Consider the following 22,226-nt stretch of genomic DNA (forward strand, 5'->3'; position numbering starts at 1 on the left):
GATATTTATGACTATCAAACCAAAAGGGATCATGTGAAAACTCTTTAAATAAATACATAAAGTACTTTAAATAAATACATATATATATGGCGTGTAATAACATTAAAATACAGCTCCATTGAGCTCACTGGAAAAAAAGGACTTTCCAGTTATCAAATCTTTTCAACAATGAAATGGGTCACCACACGAATTCACCAACTCCTAGTCATTGGAAGTAGTCAAGCAAGGTTGGATGATGTCTCCTAACAATGTGGTAGAGGTCAAGTTTTGCCTTATGTAAGATATTCAATCAGATGGCCACAAAGGTGCCCCCACTGTTAGGATTTTTTAATTGTGGGCAGAGCTATCCATCCTTTCTAGCCTAATTTCATCAATCCCTTCATTGTCCATATGAAAATTGTAAGCATCTTCTGATGCTTCTCTTGTTGGACTCTGTGATGCTTCAGGCATACTTCTTTCAGCCTATTTTAATAATTACTGAGTTTGTAGAAACTCCAACTCTTCACGACTTTCAAATAAGTAATTTATTATGGGCCTCCCTGGAGCAGTTTCTTAACTTCTTTTCTTAGGTGACTTAACACATCTAAGGGAAGTGATGTTCCCAGTAGTAACAGTGGCTCATTGTGACAGCAGCTCTCACCCAGGTGAGAGAAAGAGCAATTCACTTTCAGGAAGGCATATCAGAATGGGATTGGGAAAGTGACAAACCACTTCAGTACATCCTATCATGTCAACTTCTCCCCACATTAAGAATCAAAGTATCTATGTTTAAGATTTCGTTAGGTTCTATGTAACAGAAATCTTTGACAGTGGCAAAACTCATGTGAGGTTCAAGGCAAAGCAGTTCAAGTCCAAATCAGCTACTTGAAAATATCAAAGACCAAGATTGATTCTAGTTGGTTCTGATTATCGGCATGTGGATAATTGTCATGAGCCTAAGATGGCTGCTCCCTCTCCAAACATTACATCTCTATTTCAAGCAGGAAAATAAGAAAAAAATGAAGGCAAGAGGACAAAGTCAGTGGAGTTTATCCCCTTTTAAAGGGCTTTCAGTAAGTTCCAGGCGGTGACCTCTTACAGCTCAATGAAAAGGTGAGAGATTGAATATTTTAACTGAATACATTGTTGCCCCCAAATAAATCAGGATGCTGTTCATAAGAAACAGGGAAGAATGGATGATGAGTAGGTGATTATCAGTGCCTGTCACAATTTCCTACTTCAATTTACAAAAGTTTATTGAGGAACTACTGCACAGACACTGTGCTAACACTGGGAACATATAAATGAAGCCACAGACTCAGTTCCTACATGAAAATGAAGAACTACACAGTATCTGTAAAGAACTTTCACATAGTTCAACTAGTGACACAGAAGAGGGGCCGTTTATTTACCTCTTCTCTGTAATTAGGAAATAAATTGTATTTTAGCAAGCTAATGGAAGTTTGAAATTTTCTGGAAAGCAAAGTATAGGAAGAATCACTGGTTAAAAGCCTACTTCACCACGGATTTATTGTGGCTTTCTGGAATTTTGAGAAAAATACTACTCATCATTAGGAGTAAAAAATGTCTATTTAATAATACATATGTACCTGATAGAGCGACTTAACTGAATGTTCAACCTACCACTGAATTATTACATAAAATAATAGAAAAAAGTCTGCCACTATAGGAATTATTATTCTTCCCCTTTTGTAAATTTATTTAGTAGAATTCAGAATTTTAACCATTTATCTTTGAGTGTCACATGTTTTCAAGTTCAGCACTTCATATGGACAAGGGTACCTTCATATCTTCCAGTTCTCCTGTTTGGCATGACCTCCCCTACGCTGCTAATCCCCGTTTCTGGCCTTCTTAAACACCTGGCCTTGAAATTGTTCCCTTACTTATGATTTCCAGCATCAGCTTTGTTTTCTAAGCAAATTTTAACACTTTGGATGTCGAAGTCTTGCCTATTTTTACATATTACCTGGTCTGATCCTTTGGCTGCCCCAAGTGCCTATAACGAGATAAGAATAAATAAGAAGCACATGCTTTCTGGGCTGCTGGGTATTATCGTTTCCACAGATAATTAATTACCGAGGCAATAATTCAGGGCATTTCATTCCGATATATAATAGTACTTCCCATTCATGTAACTCTTTCCCTGAATAGTTTCCCTAAGTGTTTTGAGATTATTGTCTGTGAGCCTCCCAGCAACCCTATGAGAGGAGTGAGGTGGCTCTTTTGTCTTCACAGTGTTGATCAGAAAGCTGAGGCTCAGAGTTTAGTGACCAAGATCACATAGACAGTGGGCTGAGTCTTAAACCCGGCTCTCCTCACCCTCAGTGCTCTACTCGCTGCACCACACCAAGGCACCTCAGTCTTGCTGTTGGTTGAAAGACATACCTTCCCCTTGACATTGTCACTTAGAGGACCCAGAAGCTCCTGAGTTTAACTGCAGTTTGACACAATGAATATGACAGGTGATCCAGGAGACTGTGCCCACTTCTTCCCAAGCTGATGAGTATAAGCTTCTCAATACTACTTTCAGAGCCATTTTTGAAGTTTAAACACACCTTCTGCTGCAAGTGTACAAGAAGGAGGGGAATGAGTAGACATTCAGGACATACAGGAACACTTTATCCAGATTCTCTCCTAGAGGCCCAAGATCTAATGTTAAAAGAGGAATTCTCTTTGATGCTTGTCAGAACTTAGAAAAAAAATTAGGGGCACCTGGGTAGCTCAGTCGTTTTAGCTTCTGCCTTCAGCTCAGGTCATAATCCCAGGATTCTGGGATGGAACTCTACATTGGTTTCCCTGCTCAATGGGGAGCCTGCTTATCCCTCTCTCTCTGCCCCTCCCCCCACACATGTGCGTGCTCAGTCCCTCAAATCAATAAATAAAACCTTTAAAAAAATTAATGGAGCCCCTGAGCATCAAAACACAGTTCCCACCCATGTTCGTATGACTGCTTCCAGTCAGCCCTAAAGGGGATTTCCTTGGCAGCCAGCCTGTGAGACCAGCCCACCACATCTCCTGGCCCCAAATGAATCCAACTCCATTCTTCACTTGCAACATGGCCAACACTAAGGAATGAGGAGATGAAAATATTCAGGGTTCCTCTCATTCTGGAATGATTGCAAAACATCTGTTTACATTATGAGAGGAGGCTTGGAGAGGACATTTTATGAGATTGTGGTAAATAGGGACAAATAAACACATGGGAAAGATAAAAGAGACAAATATAAGAGAGAAATAACTCTAAAATGTGTTAGATCTATTAACTATTTAATTTGGGGATGATCTCTTAACTTCCAATGATCAGAGTTTTGTATGGAAAACAAATAAAATTTTTTCTGCCATTTAACTAGAACATGAATACCTTTCCCCCAAAGCATAATACCTTTGGAAATCTCCCTTTGAAATATTTTAAATTTCTGTGCTAAATTAAAGTTCCAATATTCATAAATAACACATAAAATTTTCTTTTGGAACCCAGTGCCATTTCAAAAACTGTAGCACAGCACTGCACTGTTGAACTGTTTGAAAGACATTTGGACATTTACAGAGTACTGTGAAGAAAAAAGTAGTCAGGAGGAGAGACAACTGGATTCTTGCTTCTCTTCTGTAAATAAAAAGGTAATCTAGGACCACAGTCTTAACTTTTAAGGTCCAAGTTTTTTCACCTGCAAAGAAGAATGGGGCAGGACAGGTAGTCTCAAAGTCCTTCCCTTTCATCATTATGATTTCTCAGCTAAGAATAACTAACTAAGGAACCACCGATAAATTGGCCAAATATCTGGTGGCCAAATATTGGTCAGGCTCTAGGCAGAATGACTCACAGCAAACCAACACTGGTCATCTTGCAAAGCACATATTCCTTTGCAGAAACTTCATAGAAATGTTACTTCATGGTTTTAGGTCATTGCTATTGCTTTTTTATGCTTTGGATAGACTTTCTGCTTTCGGCTGAGGCTCCAGGCTCTAGGATTTACTCATTTCCCTATGTATGTATTTGTATCCCTGAACATGGGCATGTCTATTTCCCCTCCACAGCTAAGGTTGGTGACAAAATGAATATTTTTTCTTTTTCTACAAAATGAATATTTATTGAGTGTCTTATGTGCCAAGCACGGTTCTAGGTGCCAGGAATACAGTGGTGATGAAGCCAATGATATCCCTACTTTCATGGAGTTTCCATTCTAGAGTAAGGAGACAAAGAAACAATCAGCAGGGAAGGAAAGCAAACACCAAGTAGAAGTACAAACCATTTGAATAACAGTGAATTTCTTTCAGAAGTTTCTCTTCTTCTTTCCCCTTTCTTCAGTATACATATACACATATTTTTAAATATTGTTAGTAGCCTTAAATGTGGAAAATAGTGTGAAATAAATATCTTAAGAAGTCACACACCTAAATAAATATCTTAAGAAGTCACTGCTTTTGCCCCAGCCAGCTAAGCTAGAGCAGTGCAGGTTCTACAAAAGTATAATGCTGGTTAAACCAGTTGGGAGTTTGCCAGACGAGGACAATGGTGCAAAAGAGGGGCACAGGAGGTGAGGGTGAGTCTGGAACATCCTACGTAGGAACAATAAGACAGAGTCATATTGAGAGTTAAAGAACTGTTAAGCAAGTGGGAAAGGGGAACAGAGGGAGAAGCAGACTCTCTGCTGAGCAGGGAGCCTGACATGGGGCTCGATCCTAGGATCCCAAGATCATGACCTGAGCCAAAGGCAGCCACCTAACCGACTGAGCCACACAGGCAACCCCTATAATTTCTAAAATTCAATATACTTTGTCCCATGTGAGCCTCCTGACAATTCTAAACATGCAGGACAACTATTTTTTTTTCTCATTAGACGTAAAAGAAAACTGAGGGTCAGAGAAGTTAGCTGATCTGCTTGAAGGCACACAGCTAGGTAATAGGAAAACCAGGGCTGGCACTTAAGCTTCCTGATTTTATGTTTGGTGTTATTTTTACTCTAGCACAGTGCCTACTTTCAAAAGTTTCAATTCAACTCAACCCCAGCCCTTTTTTGGTCTTCCTGTACCAGTAGCTGTCCAGGGCAGCCTTGTAAATAACTTTGGCATCACCTTTTCCTGAGATTGGTATTGTCAGACGCACACTATTTTTACCACTTTTTCCTCTGATTTCATAAAACTTTCCATTTCCAAATCACACTGAAAATTCACAGCCCTGTTAAACAAATGTATCTGCAAAAAAGTAATGTGAAGTAAATCAGCTGAATTCAAAAATTCCCTGCTTTCAATTTCTCTATTTTTTTTGGCTCAGAACGTAAGCTGTGGAAATTCCAAGACTCCCATATAAAAAAATTAGAAAAGCTTGCTTGTGATTTGCCACATTATAGTTAAAATGGGACTTAAGGAGAATATCCTGTTTTTGAAGACTTTGTGCCAGGATAAATAGGGTAAATACTAAGTGATTAGAATGTTTAAAAGGGAAATTGTAACACAAATATTGCATTGTCCTTATGGAGATTAAAATGTTTTCTAAAAATTCCCTAGGCAGTCTTTAAGGAATCCCAAAGGGAAAATAAATGAATCCCAAAGCGCATAAATAAATAAGTGAGGAGAAACGCTGAATATAAAAGTAAAAGCAGACAGGTTGGACCTAAAAGATTTCCCATTGGGAGATTTGGGCACCTAAGGTCAGTGGGCTCCATTATTTCCTCTATTCCAGGGCTGAGGCCATGCGTCAGATGACAGGAATCTTCAGAAGCCAGCAGGCACCAGTCAACCTGACATTTTCCATGACTTTCAGGATTCTGCAGGAGAAGTGATTCAGGCAGCAATTTTATTTTCCTCTCAGGGCTGTCTTTTCAAGGAACTGCTACAACACCTTTTTTTTTCTTTCAGCAAACTGGACACAACTTAGAAGTAATTGTGCCATGTAACTCATCTTCAAAGCAGTGAATCCGGAAAGACCACTGTGAAGGTCTATTGGATAAAAGTTCCAAGACTATAAATGACATGTTTGTTTTGGAAGAGGTCTGAAAATCATCTAATCCCATGGTTCTCAACCAAAGAGATAGTGATCAGGTGTGAATTCTATCACCAATAATTGATCATTAATAATAATGTGTTGCCATGTGGAAATGATTTATTCTTTAAAAAATAGATTAGATTTCAGGTAATACATCATGCTTGCATTCCGACGTGCTTTCCTGATTAGGAGTAAAGAGGTGTGATTACCGTCAGCTTGCCTTAGATTGCTCATAACTTTTGGTCTATCTTATCTATGACAGGGTGAGTAAGATAACCAACATGGGCTAATTATTCTAGTTGTTGCAATTAGAAAACGAGTGTCTGCAACCGCGTTTGGTTTGCATCCTTGTGAAGCATTAACAGGTTTCACTCAAACCTGGGTCTGTGAATGTGAAAATCCACCATCCTACACTATGGTGAGCAAAACTCGAGTCCCTCTGATCAAACCCAACCCCATCAGACGTAAATGCAGGATTCAAAGACTGTCAGAATCACGGTGAGTAGCAGCAGAGCCCGGGCTGGAACTCAAATCCTAAGAGAGTTCTCTTTACGCCAATTGCTGATGGCACCAAAACATCTGCCTTTAAGGTCACACATGAGAAATAAAATAATTTTTGAGTAGTTTCTTTGAATGTCAGCAAGAGAAAGGGAATGCATGACCATTTTTAAAAAGATTTCATTTATTTATTTATTTATTTATTTATTTATTTATTTATTTATTTATGAGAAATCTTGTGTGCGAGTTGGAGGAAGGGCCGAGGGAAAGAATCTCCAAGCCAACTCCTGCTGAGCAGGAACTCTATGCTAGCTCAATCCCACCACCCATGACATAGATCATGACCCAAGCAGAAATCAAGAGTCGGACACCTCACCCATGATGCCACCCAAGTGCCCCAAAATGCATGACCATTTTGAAGGAAAGGGCATAAAACTAATTCTTTAAGGACCAGACATGCCAAAAGAGTAAAACAGATAATAATAAACTTACTCAACATAGCATTTGATTTGTGTGGAAAAAGAAAGTAACATCTAAAATATTTCAAAAGTTAATATTTGGTAACCACATCCTTTCTCTGTTGCACTTAGTAAGTCTATTATGTTATTCATCTCCCCATTACCTCTGGGAGATAGGCCCATTTTACAGGACGTAAACAGCAAAGAATGTGTGTCATGGTTTTCCAGGATTCTACAGTTGGAGGCAGTAGAGTACAGCACACTAATTCCACCGCTTCTTTTTTGAGCAACCTCGGGTGAATCACTTTGCTTCTCCAAATGGTAGCTTCCCCATCTATAAAATGGAGATAAAAATATCACCTACCCAGTGGGATTATCTCAAGGGTTACATGAGCTATTACAGGAGAGTGAATAACAAATTTCATGGTAATCAGAAAATATCAGCTAAATAAATATATAAAATAAAATAAAATAAATATAAAATAATAATAATAAATAATAAAATAAATAAAATAAATAATAAAATAAATATAAAATAATAAAATAAATATCAGCTACTCCAGAGAGAAAGGGAAATCATATCTGAACTCTGGTGCTCTTTCTCTATTGGATTCTGCTGAAAAGTGATGGTGTATCATTCAAAATATATCAATCTTTTTATTATTTTAGACCAATTATGGGAACCAGACTGTCTACAGTTTGGGTCATGAAGTGAAGAAGAGAGAAATTGAGTGACCATATGTGTTTGCCCTGTTCTCCATTTTCTGTCTTGCTGGAGTGCGTGTGTGTGTGTCTGTGTGTGTGTGTGTGTGTGTGTGTGGTGATTATTGTTGGAAAACAGAATCTTCTAGAATCCAAAACAGAAGGTTGAGGCATCATCTCAACCCATAAAGGGTGAGGCTGACATGGAGAGATTCAGATCACTGCCTCAACACTGGGCAAATGATGTTCTATAACAGTGGTTCTTCAAAGGTGGTCCCTGACCGGCAACGTCAGCTTCACCTTGGCGAGCTCTTGTTGGAAATGCATATTTTCAGACTCCATCCCAGATTTACTGAATCAGCAACTCTACAGGATGGAGGGAATAGCAATCTGTATAATTCTGATCTCTAATGCATGAAAACCGTTATTCTCCAAAGAGTCTTTCTCAAGGAGATTCCCTTTTCTGCTTAGGCTATCCAACAACAGGGCCAGAAGTACATATCCGTGCCTAGCCTGCTTCTTAGTGTAGAGCTTCCATATGTGTTAATAGTTTTGTTCTGGAGAAGATTAACCAGAAGAAAAATGTGTTAAGATGAAAGGAAACAGTACTTTCTGTTCTTGATTCAAAAAATTAGAAAATTAAGGCAAAAAGAGTCATACTATTCTAAATTCCCATTGTAGTTTGCTTTTTCTGTAGGTTTAGTAGTTCAATAATTTATGAACTGGACAAGATCTTGCCATTTCTCTAGTCCAACTAAAGCCTCAAAGAGTGATCATATTACTAATAAGACTGTATACACCACAGAGCACAGTTAAAACCCAGGCCTCTGGCCTAAAATTAGTTCAGTTTTTCCAGTGGACTATGCTATGGTCCAATATATTTTGCTACTTTTTGAAAAACAAAAATGTAATGGCAATAGAGGGAACCTCAGAGAATTTTTCTTCAAAAATTCTAATATGGCTTATCACTTAATCCAGTGTCCTAATGCCCGTCTTACAGGCAAAGGGCATTTGCTCAAGTGAACGATAACACTGTTACTGTCTATAAGGGGCTGATTGTCCAAAAAGTCATGGAGGAAATTGCCCTGAATGTTATGGGGTCATGTGGTAATTGTATGGATCAAAAATGGTGGGAGAGGGGATGAGAATCTCCCAGGTAAAGGCTTACAGTGTTCAAATCTTCCCACTTCCCAAACATGCACCTGCCTCCCAGCAGACTGTAAGAGGGATCTCCCTCTCCCTCACCCCAAGTTGAGATTCAATCACTGCTCTTGGTGGAGTAAATTTCCACTGTGAATTATAGAATACATTCTCTCTTCTAAGAGGACACTGATTTAGCATCAAAGTTCAAAGCCCCTGTAAAAGACAGAAATGTCTGTGTAAGAATGTCTGGAATGACTGTATCAGGCTTTCTTGGTGACTGAGAACTTCGCATTGATAGGAGAGGTATTGCAATGTGGTCACTGGGGCTGCCACGTGACAGTAACAGAAGAATTTGTGGGCATTGGGTGAAACAACATTAAAAACAAACAAAATGATATACGTATAATTGAGTGAGTTGCAAAATACCATTGTGTTAACACTCAGATTGTTTATCATTAAGTATTTATAAAATATTCTTGAGAAAGCAATTGCAAGGTAGTTTTGCAATATTTTCTTTTCCCAGCAGACTTAAACCCAGTTTCTCTTTCCACAAACCCATGGTATCAAGCTTTCCATGTTTCACATACAAGGGGCACTAATTCAAAGCTTCTCCATCCTTTCCTTAACAGATCTTCAAAAGTCTGTCATCTTAGAAATTCACCTCTAAGACCTCTGCCAGCAAGTTGCATGCATTTGATTGTCCCTGATTTTAACACAGAGGCACTATTTCTAGTACACCAGAAAACAGTTAAAGAAGATCACTAGCATTGCCATTAGCCAACAGGGAATTTGTTTTTTTGTTTGGTTTTGTTTAAGATTTTTATTTATTTATTCATGAGAAACACAGAGAGGCAGAGACATAGGCAGAGGGAGAAGCAGGCTCCCTGTGGGACTCGATTCCAGATCTGAAATCACATCCTGAGCTGAAGGCAGATGCTCAACCGCTGAGTCACCCAGGCGTCCCCAACAGGGAACTTGTATATCCCATAGCACCACCCTAGCTCTGTGGCTAGGTTGCCCACAGGAAATCTAACCCACTCTCTAGTGTCAAGATAGGACAACTTTGTGGATGGAATGAGATGTGGTGCAAAGAATAGAGAAAATCCCTGAGATCAGAAGAGAAAGGTTTACTTCTTATTAGTGACCTTGGGCATCTCCTTTAATGTTTGATCACCCCATTTATTCAACCTCACATGCAAGAAAAAGTTGTACCCCCCCAAAAAAAACAGGAGTGTTTCAAATATATTCTAACTTTAACACCAGCAATTCTACTGCTGGAATAGAATTATAGAATCTGAAAAGATTCTCACACAGGTCCTGTAGGGTCGTGACTTCAGTATCTCTGGGGTGACGTAACCAGAGGAAATCTGGTGCACATACCTGGGAGAGTGCATAGGGAAAATTATATATCATGAAGTAAATTTATCATAGGGAAAATGTACACATTGTGTGGTGGTTAGAATCTAGGCACTAATTTTTACAAAATGACATGGGTGAACCTTAAATATACAGCGCTGCATATAAAAAATAGAAATATAAAACATGATGTTATTTATTAACATACATTATTAAATGTACACAAAGCCATATCCATTTTGCAAGAACATATGGGGAAAAATACACACTCAATACACTAGAATGGTTACTGCGGGGAAGTGGAATGGGAATGAGGAATAGAAATAAAATGGAAAATTTTTTAAATAGAAGAGGCTTTTATTGCTTTAGCCAGTGATGATAATATGTTGTGAATTGAGGAAATCATCAACCCAATCTTCTGCATCCGATATCCAGAAAATGAAAAACAATGATTACACAAACAATATTTGTTAAGATAATTGCTGCCCTCCCGCTCCAAACTCATCTCTTTCTTTCAACTCTTCATTGAGGAATTTCCTTTCCTCCGATCCTCATTCATCAACAATAGCAGTTCTGCTCTTAGAAAACTGATATGAATAACTTTCGTACTATTTTTTTGTATTCCATTGTCTTATTCACCTTAGTACAATTATTTATCACTAGATAGAAATAATGCTTGAATAAAAGGCCTGTCCCTTTATGGTGGATTTAAGGACAGGCAAATGGGTGAACTATGTGGGAACATAGAGAATACTCCACTGTTGCCGGGTCACAGACATCAAAGGTCCTCAGAGATCTGTGACTGCAGACTGAAATTTTCAATCAGACCTCATGTGATTAAAAAAAAGAATATCGGGATCCCTGGGTGGCGCAGCGGTTTGGCGCCTGCCTTTGGCCCAGGGCGCGATCCTGGAGACCCGGGATCGAATCCCACGTCGGGCTCCCGGTGCATGGAGCCTGCTTCTCCCTCTGCCTGTGTCTCTGCCTCTCTCTCTCTCTGTGTGACTATCATAAATAAATAAAAATTAAAAAAAAAAAAGAATATCACAAGTGACTGATTATTCTCTTCTCTCTTCAAATGTTAGTTCAGAGTAGTTTTCAGGTCCCCCATCATCCTTCCCCAACACATACATGGATCATTCAGTGAACATGTCTACTTTAATCCACTAATGCCTTTGAGACTTTGTGAGTAGAGCAATAAAGTTATCCCCAGGATTTGGGGATAACAAATAAAATACAGATTGCTGGATGCAAGGCCCAGACAGCTGCCCCCATAAGATCTTTCCCACCAGGTATGTCACGCTGCCTAGGCATCTGGATTCCCCCTACCAAGGAAGTGAAGGGGTTACAGCGAGAGGCTCTCTTTTATGTATTAACAAAAGGGCAGGTGTTTGTAGGTGTACTGCGGAGGAGTCTTCTGACGTTTCTTATTCTGTGGATTATGTTTAACTTGTCATCTTGTCATCTTTCTTTCGTGTTTCTTATATTCCCCCTTTAACATTTTCACCTTGTTTTACTGACTCCTTTGTTCCACAAGATGTTAAGGGTCATCAAGCTTTCATAGCCATTGTCAAGACACTGTCATTTTGTCAGGAAGATCAGTCACTGCATTTGTCCTCTCCTACCTGGCAACTTCTTGGTGAAGTTTAAGGTATTAAGATAGTTTTCTTGTTCTTTTCTCAATCTTGATTATTCAGTCTTCCAGGTGTCATAAGAGAATGAAGGAGCATAGTATCTGGCCTGCCCTCAATAGGTTTATCTTCCAAAAATAGTTCATAATAAGAGCATTTACAAATAAGAGTATTGACATCTCCTCTTCTCTCTCTCCTTTCTCTCTCTCTTTCTCCCCCTCTCGTTTTACTTGATTTAGGAGAATTTCTGTAATAATTATTTGACCAACATGCTCTGTGATTTCTGAGAAAGATCCAGATACTGAGTTGTCAGCTGCTCAAAAATTAAAAAAAAAAATTTAAGACACCATTAATCTTGGTATTCTGTGTTAAATAGTAGAATTTAATTTTGGTCATTTGTGGGAGTTTAAATTCTATTATGTCCAAATAAGAATAAAATTTCATCCATATTGTTTGTCTAAACTTCATGTGGCTTAGTAGTTCAGTGCACTGGAAAATCCATCTCAAAGACACACAGAAATGTGTTGGCCATACCAGATGCTGCCAGTTATTCTAACCAGTCATAAGACCAGATTAGAAACTAAAGATACAGGAAGGATTTATTTTTCTTTTGGCTTCTAAGGAAATACTGCTGCAATTTATGGACCCAAAGGGAACAACTGGATAGATGAATAATATTCCAGAATAATAAGAGCAGATGTTGGCCATGGTATAGCCTTCCCTTATTATCGTGAGGAGCAATTGAGACAAACACCTTTCCTTAAATACATTTCTACTCTGGAACCTGGGCCATAAATACACAGCTCTTTAAAAACCCTAATAATTCAAAGCAAGATCTCATTTGCCTCTTTCTCTTCAGAAAGATTTGTCAGAAAAGAATTATGACAAACAAATCTCCAGTAAAACTAAGCAATATGACCAACAAAGTCGATGATTTCTTTTATCATTTCTTTATATTACTTCAATAATTTTTGTAAGGAACTTCAAAATCTACATTTCATATGTAATTCTAGCTGATATAGCAAATACATGGGTTGCTAGCTTTTCCCCCACCAGCCTTGATGTCACCACACATGTGACAATGAGGATGGAGCCAAACACTAGTGTGAGAACTGGGCAAAGGCCCAGCTGGGAGGCAATTGTGTTGCAGGTAACGAAGATGATGAAGGTGGAGAGGGGCATGGAGGGGAGGGTAGAAAAGCATTATTCAAGGCTTGAAGAGAGCTGGAAAACATGGCTAAGAATAGAGCTGAGGACACAAATTGGAGTTGTCTTCTTTTCTCCCTTCCCTTGTTGCATTAGAAGGGCTACTTCAGTTTGCTGTATTGCCACTGCAGAGCAAAAAAATCAGCCAAATCATTGCATTACTGGCCAGAAACAATAGGGCAGTGCCAGAGCCCAGCTAGAGAAGAAGTGAGTAACAACAGATGCAGACAGAACAGAGACTCCTGAGAGTTCCCTCTACACTTTCCGTTCCTCCCTTTCCGTATGCTGAGGTTGTGGTGACTTTGCAATGTGTCAGCTTGGCTAGAATGAACCACATCTCCAAGAACTAATTTTCCCACATTTCCAATTAGACCTCCTGGGATAATGTTCCCACCCAACCCCTATTCCTAAAACTTACCACAAAGATCAAAGTTAACCTAGAATTTAGCCTATGAAAACTAATTAATACTCCCAGGAGAATATGAGCTCATGGGTACACTTGTAGGACATCTAATACCCACATTAAGAAACAAATTGAGCCCTTTCACGAAGATGGCGCCAAAGGCGAAGAAGGAAGCCCCTGCCCCTCCCAAAGCTGAAGCCAAAGCAAAGGCTCTGAAAGCTAAGAAAGCGGTGCTGAAAGGCGTGCACAGTCACAAAAGAAAGAAGATCCCTACGTCACCTACATTCCCACGACCCCAAGACCATACGTCTCCAAAGGCAGCCCAAATATCCTTGAAAGAATGCCCCCAGGAGAAACGAGCTTGATCACTATGCCATCATCAAGTTCCCCCTGACTACTGAGTCAGCCATGAAGAAATAGAAGACAACAACACACTCATGTTCATTGTGGATGTCAAGGCCAATAAGCACCAGATCAAACAGGCTGTGAAGAAGCTCTATGACATTGATATGGCCAAGGTCAACACCTTGATCAGGCCTGATGGAGAGAAGAAAGCATATGTTCGACTGGCTCCTGATTATGATGCTTTGGATGTTGCCAACAAAATTGGGATCACCTAAACTGAGTCCAACCCGCTATACATCTAAATATACATTTTTTGACCTTAAAAAAAAAGAAACAAATTGGAAGGTCTGTGTTTTGAAAATATAAGACCTGGGGCACCTGGGTGGCTCAGCGGTTTAGCACCACCTTCAGCCCAGGGCCTGATCCTGGAGTCCCGGGATCAAGTCCCACATCAGGCTCCCTGCATGGAGCCTGCTTCTCCCCTCTGCCTGTGTCTCTGCCTCTGTGTGTGTGTGTGTGTGTGTGTGTGTGTGTGTCTCATGAATAAATAAATAAAATCTTTTAAATAAATAAATAAATAAATAAATAACCTAAATAGAGATAAAAGATTTAAGGAAAGTATTAGAATAATCTTCAAAACGATGAGAGAGATATTAATAACACAAAGAACAAGCAGTTATATGTTATAGCCACATGGAAATAGTGTAGTAGAAACATAAAATTTTAAATACTATAATAGAGATATAAGGTTCGAAATAAAGGCCTCAATACATGGTAAAATAAAGAACAAGTTAGTGAGCTGGAAGATGAGAAGAAATCTATGAGAGCACTGAGAAGAAGTAAAGTTGTGGAAAATAATTTTTAAAAATTTAGTAAGAGACATGATAGAATTAGAAGAATCAACATTTACATGAGAGTCACAGAGTAAGAGAGAAAGACAACAAAAAGTAAAACATTTGAGGGAATAAAGACAAGAATTCCTCAGAATTAGAGAAAGGCCTGAAATCTTGAAATGAAAGGGCTCAAAAAGTATAAAATGATATAAATAAGAAAAAGCCTGTACTTACATCCTATGTGAAAAATGTGAAAAAAAAAAAAGTGAAAAAATGAAAGAACAAAAAAATTCTCCAATATTGCTGACACAAACTACAGGTCACCCATAAAGAAATAGGTATAAAATTAATGTCAGATTTTACAACAGTAACCTGGGTGCAAGAAAACAATAGATCCTTTTAAGAAGAAAAAGAATTTTAGGTTTATACTTTCACAACCAACCAAGATATTATTTATTTATTTATTTTCTTTCTTTTTTTTTTAAAAGATTTATTTATTTATTCATGATAGACACATAGAGAGAGAAGTGGAGACACAGGCAGAGGGAGAAGCAGGCTCCATGCAAGGAGCCCGACGTGGGACTCGATCCCGCGACTCCAGGATCGCGCCCTGGGCGGAAGGCAGGCGCCAAACTTCTGAGCCACCGAGGAATCCCTATTTATTTATTTTCAAAGATTTTATTTATTTACTTGAGAAAGAGAGAGAGGAAGAGCACGAGAAAGAGGAGGAGCAGAGGGAGAAGCAGATTTCCCCCTGAGCAGGAAGCCAGATGCGGTCCTGGGATCATGAGCTGAGCCCAAGGCAGTTGCTTAACCAACTGAGCCACCTAGGCACCCCTCAGGGTGTTATTTAAAAGACAGAAAACCAAATATCCTTTCTGGAATATAAGACCTCAGAAATTTACTACACAAGAACCTCTTTAAACATCTTTCGGAAAAGCACACTATCCAGAAGAGCAAGAAGGATGCTATAAACAGTGATTTAGTTAACCAGCCTTACACAATAAATATCCCAAAATTCAGTGGTTTAAAATAACAACAGCATTTCTTGGTCCACTAATTTGCAAATTAGCCAGGGCTATGGGCACAACTCTACCTGCCTCATTTAGCTGTATGTCTCAAAGGCTGGTATACAGAATGATCTGAAGCCCTAGTTGCTCATGTGACTGGTACCTAGGCTAAGAAGACTCAGTGAGCTGGAGATTGGAACAGCTGGAGCCCCTTCAGGAACTCAAATGTAATGTAGACACTCCAGGTGATCTTTCCAGCTGAGTGGCTTCAAGGTAGCCAAACACAGAACATATTGACTTAGGACTCCCAAGGCATTTGCCTCAAGGGAGAAAGCAAGACAGAAGTTGGATTGCTTTTTAACCTAGCCTGTTCTATCTTATCTGTCAAGAGCTGTGAAGGGTAGGAGACTCTACATTGCTTGCAAGCTAATAAGTTGGCCTGCTACAGTTCCATGGATGCTAACAGAGGCACCAAAATCCTGGGTCAGAGACAAAAGACAGTTCATTACTTGTAGCAACAGCAGTAGACAGAGAAAAAGCATTTTTCTTTCACTGATTCCTTGAATTCCAATTCCCACAGGTGTTGCAAAGAAGGCCAGTGGCAACTTTTTACACACTAGGTTGTATTTCAGAAGAGCACTGAGCTTAGAAAACCCCAAATAGATTTTACTGGACAGGAAGCATGCTCGTCGTTTGTTCTGGAGAGAGACACTATCGCGCTATCTCTATTTTCCAAGACCTTAAGCATACCTGCCCTTTCCTTCAGAAGGAGATACTCTTCTATCTTCTAAGACAGTTCATTATTCAAATATCCTTCAAAAGTTCATCTGGGGGGTGCCTGAGTGGCACAGTCAGTTCAGCGTCCTTCTTTTGATTTTGGCTCGGGTCCTGATTTCAGGGTCATGGGATTGAGCCTAACATTGGGTTCCATGCTCAGCATGGTGTTGACTTGAGATTCTCTCTCTCTCCTTTTCCCTCTTCCCCTCCCCTCCATAATCTCTCTATCTAAATTTCAAAAAAAAGTTAATCTAGGACAAATGTGGTCAGTGCTTCTGCTTAGAAGAAATAATGAAATGCAAGAGTCCCATGGAAAATTGTCTCTCAGGAAGTTCATTTCTACTGCATTCTATTTGTCTGAAGGATCAATATTTACTATGGAAGATTGAGTCACAGGGACTTGCGGTGCTTCCAACAAAGATGGAGTAACAAGGAACAGATTTACTCTCCTATTTAAAATAAACAAATTGGATAAAATGTAAGAAATAATGGTTTTCAAGACACTGGAATAAGATAGTGAATGATAGTAATCTTTGAGAAATGGCAAACAAAAGAGGACAAAGGAGAATTTTTTTAAAAGGTAGTGTGTGTGAAAATGTATTAAGATGCATGTCTGATTGCATGGGGAGGAAATATAAAGGTCAGTAAATTGATAGGAAAAAATATCTGCTTTGCCAAACTCACCAGGTTGGTAAAATAATAAATAAATAAATAATAAAAAAATAAAATATACAATGGAATATTACTCGGCCATCAAAAATAATGAACTCTTGCCATTTGCAATGATGTGGATGGAACTAGAGGGTCTTATGCTAAGTGAAATAAGTCAGAGAAAAGCAAAAACCATATGATATCACTCATATGTGGAATTTAATAAATAAAACAGCTGAACATAGGGGAAGGGAAAGAAAAATGAAATAAGATAAAAACAGAAAGGGAGGCAAACCATAAGAGACTCTTAACTCTAGGAAACAAACTGAAGGTTGCTGGAGGTGAGGGGGGTGGGATGGTAACTGAGTGATGGACATTAAGGAGGGCACGTGATGTGATGAGCACTGGTATTATATGCAACTGATGAATCACTAAGTTCTACTCCAGAAACTAATAATAACTAAATTGAATTTTTAAAAATTTTCTAAGAAAATAATTTAATTTAATTTAATTTAAAAAGTATGTAAAGTGGCAAAATGTAATGTTCCATACCTTATTATTGTTGTCTTTCTTATCCTTAGGGCAGCCATTTACTCACCATTTAGCTGTAGCATTTTAAAAATTAGAACATTCAGTGAAATAATACTGTCATGTATGTACACTAAGTACACATAGGTTCCCATTATTTTTCACCACCCAAAGAGTTAGGTATTGATGCTTCCATTGTAGAGACAATGGCACTCTAAGTCAGAGAGGCCATGAACTGGATGAGGGTCGTCCAGTTAAGAAATTACAGAAGCTACAGTTGAACTCGTATCTTCTGGACACCAACGTTAAGAAACAACACTACATTCACCCAACACCACCTAACCTAGAAAACCATTCACTATTCTAACCAAATAATGAATAACTCTGAAGTGAGTTAAAACTAGGAAAGGAAATGGTTCCTTAATCCTTGAAAAGGTGTGGAGGGCATAAGGAAGTAATTAGAGAAGCAGTCAGCTTTCATTGCACCTCAGGGCCTGAGAGAAACTGCAGTGGCCTAAAAGCAATGAGGCATCCAGCTCCCTGAGTCCTTAGCCAATGGCAGCCAAGAATGGCCCAGAAAGCCGGCATGCTGTCAACCATTCCACACAATGCTCTATTTCAGAAGAAATGTATGGGATATTTTCCTGTCTTGGCTATGGAGTTTCCTCAGAAAGCAGAAAATGAACCTGCTGCTCAAAGGAATGGCCTTTCTGAGCAAAGGGTGGAACCAGCTGAATCACCCAGGCTCTGTTCTTTCCTGGTTTATCAAGAGCCTTCAGGAATCTGCTCCCTTTCTAGGCAGGAAAGAACAATCTGTATGCGATGGGGACAAGAAGATAACAAGAGGCTCAGTGTTGGAGTTGCTTGGAAGATACCCAAGGCATCTCCCTGCCAAGCGTCTTTTCTCGGCGTTAGTGAAAGACAAAACTGAGTGAACATAGTGAGGGAGCCGCAGAAGTTCTACCCCCACCCGGCCCCCCAGCCCCATCCCATCCGTATTCAGAATCTTCTTGCTGGGAAATCCCCATTTCCCCTTCTCCTCACTGGCCCACTTTCTCCTCATTGCTCTGCCTCCTGACTTCTTTTACACCTCAGAGTAAAAACAAAAGCTTTTATTCTGGGATCACTGGCTTCTCAAGCTTCATCTCTGATTATTTTTTTTTCTTTTCTTTTCTTTTTTTTTTTTATCTCTGATTGTTGACTGAGAAGCTCATCACCCTCATCAAAGCAACTGTAGTCAGATTTGGGCAGGAAGAGTGAAGGGCCCTCCCAGGCCTCTGAAATCTCAGAGCAGAGGCTCGCTGACTTCTACTTCCAGAACTGCAGGGCAAAAGACTGGACAAGTCCCTCTTCACTTGCCAGTTGTGTGCTCCAACTCACAACATTTACCAACTGAGGATTTTGAGGAAGGAAATTTTGTGGCTGCCTGTCAGTGTAAGTGTCAAGGGAAAAAAATCCCATTCGGGGCAGGTGGCCTATTTTACCAGCCACAAAGAGGAAATTTAAATCTTTTCCTACTGAAGCATGCAGCCCTACTATTTTTTTTTTTTAAGACCAGGAGTAATTAAACCAGAATTGGGAGAAAAACAAACACAAATTATGAGACTTTATAATTTAACACATTTCAATCTCAGACCTTTCAGCAGAGAGGGTTAAGACTTGAGAATTTTAAAAAAGGGGTCTTAGCTTTTTTACCTTTCACCATAAAAGTAAAAGTTATCCACATTATATGGATTTCTCAAAAACAGGAAGTATGGGATGCCTGGGTGGCCCAGTGACTGAGCATCTGCCTTTGGCTCAAGTCGTGATCCCGGGGTCCTGGGATCAAGTCCCACATCGGGCTTCCCTCAGGGAGCCTGCTTCTGTCTCTGCCTCTCTTTCTGTATCTCTCATGAATAAACAAATAAAATCTTTAAAAACAACAACAACAACAACAAAATGCAGTAGAGGTAGGATGGAGGTAAGGGGCTATTAAATTTATTTTATCCACCACAGTGTAGTGACCTCGAATGAGAAGATTATGTGCTCTTCTCCTTTGTATATTCAGTGACTGGCATGTAGCCAGGAGCATGGATAGCACAAGGGTCTTAATTTGTTTCTTAAAAAATAAACAAGGGTTTTACTAGTTTTACTACTAGTCTACTGGTAGTTCCTGGGCTTTGTGTTGAGGATTCAGGGCTCAGAGAAAAAGAGTGCTATGATCCACTCAGCCATTTTTCAAGGGTATGAGTTAGGGGGAAGAGTCCAGATACCCTGGTGTATTTCCCATTCCCGTGGTAAAAATGTTCAGTATGTTGGTGAATTAACTTGCTGATGGTAGGAAAAGAGGTGAAGGAGATTTTGCAAATATAAGATTTTTCCTGCGAGGTCCCAAGGACTTCTCTGTAGAAATAAAGAACCATTTGGGAGGAGTTCCAGTTTCCAGTTCTGCATATAAGGAGCTTGAAAGTTGCCATTGTAACCTAACGACAAGTTAAAAGCTGAACAGACTGAAAAAAAAAAATCAACAAGTCTTCTTGGATCCATAAAAGAGGGGAGAACACAGGGCAAGCTATGGCCCTCACATTTGGAAGGACAGACCAGCAAACACAGGGAGTCCTGGCTTACCAGATCAAACTCACCAGTGCCAGGGTTGGAAAACCGGGCTGGTAAGTGACAAAGTGCTGAAGGCTCAGTGCAGACAGTGCCCGGAGTGATAAATGCCAGAGGGTCCTAATCATGCCCCACCGCCACCACTACTGCCCTGCAATATTGTAAGATTTAGCTCTAGCAGCTCCATCACCTTCCAAGACTAAAGATCCCCTTCTGCTTCAGGCAGGGATGTGAGAAAAGGAACAATTTTGAAATATGCCACAGCACTCGGTTCTTCTTAACAAGGCCTACACCCAGGCGAAACTAATTAACCAGAGCCTAACCTGCTGGGGTATTATCAGAACCTACCTGGCCTGAAGAAAGGGACATATCTAACTCCAGCCGGCTCTAGCCTTCCATGTGGTTGAAGGAAGATACCCAACCCCAGCCCACTCTACCCATCCTGTCCCACCTAAGGGGGGAGAGAAAATACTGAGGATCACTTGTGAAGTTCACAGTCCAGAGGCATAAGGTCACTGAAAAACTGAGGCCTGATCACAGGACGATAGGCTTCCCCTCGTCTTGCACTTCACCACCACATTACTAAAAACCCATTTATAGCAGCTCCTTTTCCCTGATACATCATGTCTGGCAATCGTGAAAAACTACAAGGCATACTAAAAGGCAAAACCAAAATTTAAAGAGACAGCTTCTGAGCCAGATTCAGATATGCGGGGAGGCTGGAATTTAAAAACAACTATGAGTATAATACAACTATGAGTATAATATGCTAAGGGTCTCACAGATAAAGTAGACAGAATGCAAAAACAGATGGGTAATGTAAGTAGAGAGATGGAAACCCTAAGAACCTTCCTTCCAATTTTACCGTAAACCGAAAACTGCTATTAAAAGAAGAAAGTTGTTTCTTGTTTTTTGTTTTTTTAAAGAAGAATCATTTGGCCATGCTATCTGTACTGACCACTTCCACCAAAAACCTCCCAAAAAGCAAACAAATCAGAAACCCTCAACTCAGCAAGAGAGTAAACATCTTTTTTCAGTAGTGGGCCACAGGACCAGATCTGCATGCAAGCTGCACAGTTGTTTGTTTAATAAGAAAGGAGTATGAAAAAAAAAAAAAAAGAAAGGAGTATGGCTAGAGGGCAAAGGTAGTGGTGGAACCCAAAGTAAGCAGAGACCATGCACAGGCGTTATTCTAGCTATCTTCTTTGGTGAGAAATCCTCAAAAAAGCCACAATTTTAGAAGGACTGTTTAGTGGAATTAAACTCAGGCAACTCAAAATGATGCTAATAGTTGCATTCACCTTCCATCTCCAGAGCTCCTAGATCCAGGCCTGCTGGCCTGACACTTATTAAACATTAGCAAAGGCAGCAGGTGGTGGGGGCTCTTCAAGTGTTCTGGCCCAAACTATCTTTTAAGTAACCATTTTGGCTACAAACTTCAGACCAACCACTTTCAGATCAGATAAGTCATTGGGTCACATTTTTAATGGCAAAGAGATTTCCTGTACAAGAATGATCTTCCTCTATTTTGCTCCAATTGCAAGGTAAACTCACTGTAAGACATTTAATTTATTTTTCCTAACCAAAGGATGATTGATGGCACCCCAATGAAGAAGGGGATTCAGGAAGAGGAAAAGATAAATGGGCATTCCTCTGCCCAAAGGAGACATTCAAACTCTTGTGTTTAGCCCACCAGACAGGCCTGTTGCCCATCCTCCACACCCCAGGGTCTCAGGGTCCAGGGGCAGCAATTATGAACAATGTCTCTGCTGCGTAAGGCGTGGAGCACCGTGCAGCTGCCAAGCACCCTCAGTGTCCAGAACATATGGCTTCCTTTAAAATGCCGCTGTTACAGTAACTATTCTCACGCTGTCATGGGACCCTGGTTAAAGAGGGAGAAACTTCTACCTCCCAACTACTGCCTGAATTTGGAGAGGGAGAGAAGACAGGAAGGAACAGATAGTGCGGGTTGAGGGGCTTGTCAGGAAAGATTTCATAGAAAAGATAACCCTCGAGCTGAGACTAGCAAGATGAGTGCATATTCTTCTGGAATTCTGGAAGAAGGGACAGTCTGAGCAAAAAAAGACACAGAGATGAGCTACAGCTAGGC

Source organism: Canis lupus, chromosome 6 (assembly GCF_011100685.1).
Source record: "Canis lupus familiaris isolate Mischka breed German Shepherd chromosome 6, alternate assembly UU_Cfam_GSD_1.0, whole genome shotgun sequence".
Lineage (NCBI taxonomy): Eukaryota > Metazoa > Chordata > Mammalia > Carnivora > Canidae > Canis > Canis lupus.